This window comes from Grammomys surdaster, unplaced genomic scaffold (assembly GCF_004785775.1).
Source record: "Grammomys surdaster isolate TR1022 unplaced genomic scaffold, NIH_TR_1.0 186, whole genome shotgun sequence".
In the NCBI taxonomy this organism is placed as follows: Eukaryota; Metazoa; Chordata; class Mammalia; order Rodentia; family Muridae; genus Grammomys; species Grammomys surdaster.
In genome coordinates this window covers 2,514,501-2,520,950 of record NW_021604631.1, presented here as the reverse complement: position 1 = coordinate 2,520,950, position 6,450 = coordinate 2,514,501, and positions in this window count along the sequence as shown.

The window sequence follows — 6,450 nt, the reverse complement described above, 5'->3', positions numbered from 1 at the left end:
GATAGATAGATAGATAGATAGATAGATAGATAGATAGATAGATAGTTTGCATTTTGCTTGAGCCAGAGAGTTGCACTATTAGGAGGTGTGGCCTTGTTGGAGGAGGTGTGTCACTGTGAGTGTAAGCGTTAATACCCTTGTCCTAGCTGCCTAGAGGTAAGTATTCTGCTGGCAGCCTTCAGATGAAGATGTAGAACTCTCAGCTCCTCCCGCACCATGCCTGCCTGGATGTTACCATGCTTCTGCCTTGACGATAATGGACTGAATCTCTGAACCTGTAAGCCAGACCCAGTTAAATGTCCTTGTAGGAGTTGCCTTGGTCATGGTGTCTGTTCACAGCAGTAAAAGCCTAACTAAAACAGATATTATAAAAAGAGCATGAAGTTGGGAGGGAGCTGATGGGGGTCCTGGGGGAAGTTGGAGGGATTGAGTGTAGACTGGCTATGACCAAGATATTAAAAAAGAAAAAGAAGATGCCGGGTGGTGGTGGCACACACCTTTAATCCCAGCACTTGGGAGGGAGAGGCAGGCGGATTTCTGAGTTCGATAGTTCGAGGCTAGCCTGGTCTACAGAGTGAGTTCCAGGACAGCCAGGGCTACACAGAGAAACCATGTCTCGAAAAACCAAAAAAAAAAAAAAAAAAAGAAGAAGAAGAAGCAGCACAGGGCAGAGATCCTCAGAGCTGGTCCTTGTCACTATATTTCAGCCTCCAACTCCAGGGGATGCACCCTGCTGACTAGCAATCACTAGTCTCCTCCAGCCACCAGAACTCCAGGTAGGATGTCTGCCTGAAGAACAACCCCTACTCTCTCAGTGTCTCCTCTACCTGCAATCACCCTGCCTCTCTTGTCACTATGCTCTGGTACTCAACTTCAGCAGAGATACCCTGCTTGAATAGAGACCATGCCACATCTAGAATTCCAGGTAGGCCACAGACCTCAGACCACCCCTACTCCCTCAGTGTGTGCCACCTATCCCCAATCTCTTCTCCCATCCTTCTCACCATGTCCCAGTCCCCCAATTCAGGTAGAGACCTGCTCTACCAGAGGCCACACCAGCTGCCAGAAGCCCAGGTAGTCCACCTGCCCAGGGAACCCCCTCAGACTCCCACCAGCAGTCCAGTCCCCAACTCAGGTGGAGGCCCTCTGTCCAACCACAGGCCACACCAGCCAGATGACCAGAGAGGAAACTGAAACAAAGGAAGGAAACACCCATCCAACAAAGACATGCCCAGAAATCACACCTAGGCCTATAATCTCCCCTAACCCTGATGCCTAGGGGAGTAAGAACACAAGTAATAATAGTTAGGGTAGTATGTCACCACCAGAGCCCAGGTGTCATAATACAGCAAGCCCTGAGTATTCCAACACAGCTGAAGCACAAGAGAATAACCTTAAAATCAACTTTATGAAGATCCCAGAGATCCTTAAAAAGGAAATGAACAAACCCCTTAAAGAAATAGAAGAAAAGACAAACAAAAAAAAATTGGAGAAAAATGATTAATTCCAGTAAAGAAAGCCAAGAATAAGCAGTTGAAAAAAAAAAGCAAATAAAACTGTTCAAGACCCCAAAATGGAAATAGAAACAAAAAAGAAATCAGAAACTGAGCCGGGGGGTGGTGGGGAGGCAGAGGCAGGCGGATTTCTGAGTTCAGGCCAGCCTGGTCTGCAGAGTGAATTCCAGGACAGCCAGGACTATACAAAGAAACCCTGTCTTGAAAAACAAAACAAAACAAAAAACAAAAAAAAAAGAAAGAAAAAAGAAAAGAAAAGAAATCAGAAACTGAGGGAATCCCGGAAATGGAAAATCTAGGATCTAGGTAAGCAAACAGGAACTACAGACACAAGGATTGTAAACAAAATACAAGAGATGAAAGAAAGAATTTCAGGCATTGAAGATATGATAGAAGGACAAAGAAAATGTTAAATCTAAAAAAGTCCTGCTATAAAACATCCAGGAAATGGGACACTATGAAAAGACCAACTCTAAGAATAATAGAAAAAGGAGCTCAAAGGCTCAGAAAATATTTAAAAAAAATCATAGAAGAAAAATTACTTAACCTAAAGAACATGCCTATAAAAGTACAAAAAGTTTACAGAACACCAAATAGATTGGAGCAGAAAAGAAAATACTCTGTCTACATAATAACCAAAACATTAAACATACAGGACAAAAAAAAAAAAAGAGAGTATTAAAAGCTGTAAAGCAAAAAGGCCAAGTACCAAATAAAGGCAGACCTATTAGAATTTACCTGACTTATCAATGAAAACTAAAACCCAGAAGGGCCTGGGCAGATGTACTACAGACTCAAAGAGACCACAGATGCCAGCCAACCTGGACTTCTATAGCTATCAAATCTTTCAATAACCATAGATGAAAAAAGCAAGATATTCTATGATAAAGTAAAGCTTAAACAATGTCTATTCACAAATCCAGCCCTACAGAATGTACCAGAAGGAAAACATCAATCTAAGGAGGTTAACTATACTCACAAAAACATAGACAATAATGAGCAAAACCAAATGAAGGGAAGCATACACACACACACACCACACATTGTTGGAGTTACTCTTGTGCATACAACATGAGCATTGTGTTGACCAATGTGCTGTAAAGAATCTCCTCAGTAATCTCTTAATAAAAGGCGAGAGCCATGCCTGGGCAGGAGAGAGAGAGAGAGAGTGAGAGCAGCAGGACTTGTCTCAGGTAGGGACCAAAGGAGAAGGAAAGAGACAGGGAGGAGGTGGCCTTTAGGTGGGATGGAGCAGGAGCACAAGACCAAGAGAAGTTTGCCCTGAGGACAGACCACTGTCCTGGGCAGAAGCTTCCCCGGAGACACTAATTTGGCAAGTAATGGATCATTCATGTGGGTTTTAGCAGTGTGGAAAAGATTAGTATACCTCGGAACCTGCCCATCATAGTGTGGACAGCTTATTAATAAATTACAGCGTTCCTGTGGCATTTTCTTGGGAACAAAACAGGTAAGAATATGACAGAAACCCTCCCATAAAATTACCTCAATATACACTCCTACACATACCACCACCACCACCAACAACAACAATAAAAACCAAACAGGAATTAACAATCACTGATATCTCTCAGTATCAGCAGTCTCAATTCTCCAATAAGAAGACACAGATTAACAGAACAGATGGAGGTGGGGGGATGGGAAGGGGGAGGGGAAGGGAGGAGGGCTGGGAGAGGGGCTTCTTTGAAACAGTTTTTCAGTGTTACCACTCCTCTGTATTGTGGGAAGTGAAGCAGCCTGGCTAGATGATATTCAGTGAAACAGCTCTCTTACTTGGGGGTAATGATATAAACCTTGGGGAACGGATAGGGGGTTTTAAAGGACAGTGTACATTATAGGCTAGGGCTGAGGTACTGGAAATGCTGTCTTTGCATGATGAGGGTTTCCAGGTGCTTAAACTCATAATTGTCTCAGAAGATGGAACGATTTCCCATGCTCATGGATTGGTAGGATCAACAGAGTGAAAAATGGTCTTCCTACCAAAAGCAATCTACAGATTCAACAGAATCCCCATCAAAATCCCAAAACAATTCTTTAGAGTTTGAAACAACAAAACTCAACCTCATACGGGAAAACAGAAATCCCAGGATGGATAAATAAAATGTGGTACATTTGTACAATAGAGTATTACTCAGCTGTTAAAAAAGAGGACGCCATGAAATTTGCAGACAAATGGATGGAACTAGAAAAGAAAAATCATCCTGAGTGAAGTAACCCAGACCCAGAACAACAAACATGGTAAGTGGATATTAGCTGTAACTGATGATCATGACACAATCCACAGAGCCAGAAAGGAAAAGGAAAAGGAAGGGCTCTAAGGGGACAAATTGATCTCCCTGGGAGGGGGAAGTAGACTAGATTTTGCAGGTGGACTGGGAGCAGGTGGGAATGGGACTAGAAGAGAACAGGTAGACGGAGGGGAGGATAGAGGAAGAGAATGCAGAAGAGTCGATGGGAATTGGAGAGCATCTGAGGAGCAATGTGGAAACTTAGTGCAGTAGAAACTCCCAGGATTCTACGAGGGCAGTCCTAGCAAGGACTCCTAGTAAAGGAGGATACAGGAGCCATCTTCTGCAACAGACAAAGCTTCCAGTGGTGGGACTGGGACACCAACCTAGCCACAAAACCTTCGACCTAAAATGTCCTGCCTGCAAGATGTGCTGGGGCAACAGAGGCACAGAACTTGTGGAAATGGCCAACCCATGGCTGGTGTAATTTGATGCCCACATGACTAAAGAGAGCCCATACCCAACACTGTCTGGATAACCAGGACCAGGAGGCTGGATGGTCTAGAGACCTAAGATAGAAAAAAAATCAGTAAAATGATTCCTAATGGTGTTCTGCTATACTCATAGACTGATATCTAGCCCAGTCATCATCGAGAGGCTTTTCCCAGTAGCTGATGGGAGCAGATGCAGAGACACACAGCCAAACATTAGATAAAGAGAGAGCCCAAATTGGAGATCTCCACCAGGTCCCTTCCCTCAGGGAATCCTGTAGAAGAGGGGAAGGAATAACTGTGGAAGCCAGAGAAGCTGAGAACACCAGAGGTATAAAGCCTACAGAATCAACTGAGCAGGGTTCACAGGGACTCACAGAGACTGAAGCAGCAATCACTGAGCCTGCATGGGTCTGCACTATGTCCTCTGCATATGTGTTATGGTTGTTAGCTTGGTATTTATGTGGGACTCCCAACAGTGGGAGTGGGGGGTGTCCTTGACTCTTCCTCTACCCATGGGACCTTTTCCTCCTACTGGGTTGCCTTGTATAGCCCTGAAAAAGAATTTGTGCCTAGTCCTATTGTAACTTGTTATGCTGTATTCGTATCCCTGGGAGGCCCACTTATTTTTGGATGTACTGTATGAGGGAAGGAAAAAAAGAAAAAAAGATTCTTAGGACTGGGGGGCTTTAAGCAGCATAACCTTTTGTTTGTTTGTTTTTGTTGTTTTTTTGTTTTTTGAGACAGGGTTTCTCTGTGTAGCCCTGGGTGTCCTGGAACTCACTCTGTAGACCAGGCTGGCCTCGAACTCACAAATCTGCCTGCCTCAAGCAGCATAACCTTTAATTGAAGGTTATAGATTTAAATTCTCAGGAAAATCCAAAGGTGTGAAAACGCAAGTTCAAGGTAAGCGTGGGCCAGGTGTGACAGGTTAATCCTTAGTTCCAGCACAAGGAGCCAGAGTCAAGAGAATCTCTGTAAGCCTGAGAGCGATCTGGTCTACTCACCTAGCTAGAGTTACACAGTAGGACACTACACAATGAGATCCTGTCCTCCCAAAACACACACACACACACACACAAAGATGCTCTCGAGAGTATAAGAAAAATGACGCGCCAGGCAGTGGTGGCGCACGCCTTTAATCCCAGCACTTGGGAGGCAGAGGCAGGTGGATTTCTGAGTTCGAGGCTAGCCTGGTCTACAGAGTGAGTTCCAGGATAGCCAGGACTACACAGGGAAACCCTGTCTCGAAAAAGCCTAAAAAAAAAAAAAAAAAAAAAAAAAAAAAAAAAGAAAAAGAAAAAAGAAAAATGATGCAGACAGTCTTGATCCCAACAGGCTGAGACTGCTTTATAGGAACAGTGAGGGTTCCCAACTTTTCCACAGGATGAAGGCTAAATGCATTTAGAAGGTCTGGGTGACAATTATATGTACATACACAAATAGATTGGTAGCTATCAGGAAGTTACAGCTATTTTCTGTGGTTGATCCAGAGAAGGGTGGGTTGTTTTCAGTACCCAGGCATATTGCAGGTGAAGCAGAACAGTCAGGCTGGGGCTAAGCCATTCTTCATGGCTAGGAATTATTGCCCCGTACAACCTGACTCAATTCCTCATGACCTGAGGCTATTACCCAACAAAGCAGTCCACATTCCCCCACCCCCATGTCGTGGTTGCATAAAAGCAGAGCACATTCTCAGGATAATGATATCATCAAGATAAGGGACTCTTCTCACTTTTGGATCTCGGTCACATGAACATCAAAGTGTACTGGTGTCAGTAGTGACTTTCAGAGTACAGTGACAACCTTGCTATGCTCTCTTTGTCACGCAGGCAGCTATTTGAAGTCTCGTGAGCTTTAACCCTTCCCTGCTCAGCATTATAGGATGGGAGCACAAAAATCCCAAAGGGTCAGTGGGAGTGGCAGGCGATTGGTGTACTCTTGATTTTACCCTTATTTCCAAGGCATTCTTGATATTCTTCCTGTTAGCATTTTATCTAGGCTCTGCCCCACAGTTACCTGGCAACAGCCAGGTATGTCTGACTCCCCATAAAAGGGGATGCTTTCCCCCTCCTCACTCTTATCCTCTGCCCCTTCTCCCTCTCCCCCATTCCCCTTACCCTTTTTTCTCCACATGTTCCTGGCCAGATTCTCTCTCTCTCTCTCTCTCTCTCTCTCTCTCTCTCTCTCTCTCTCTCT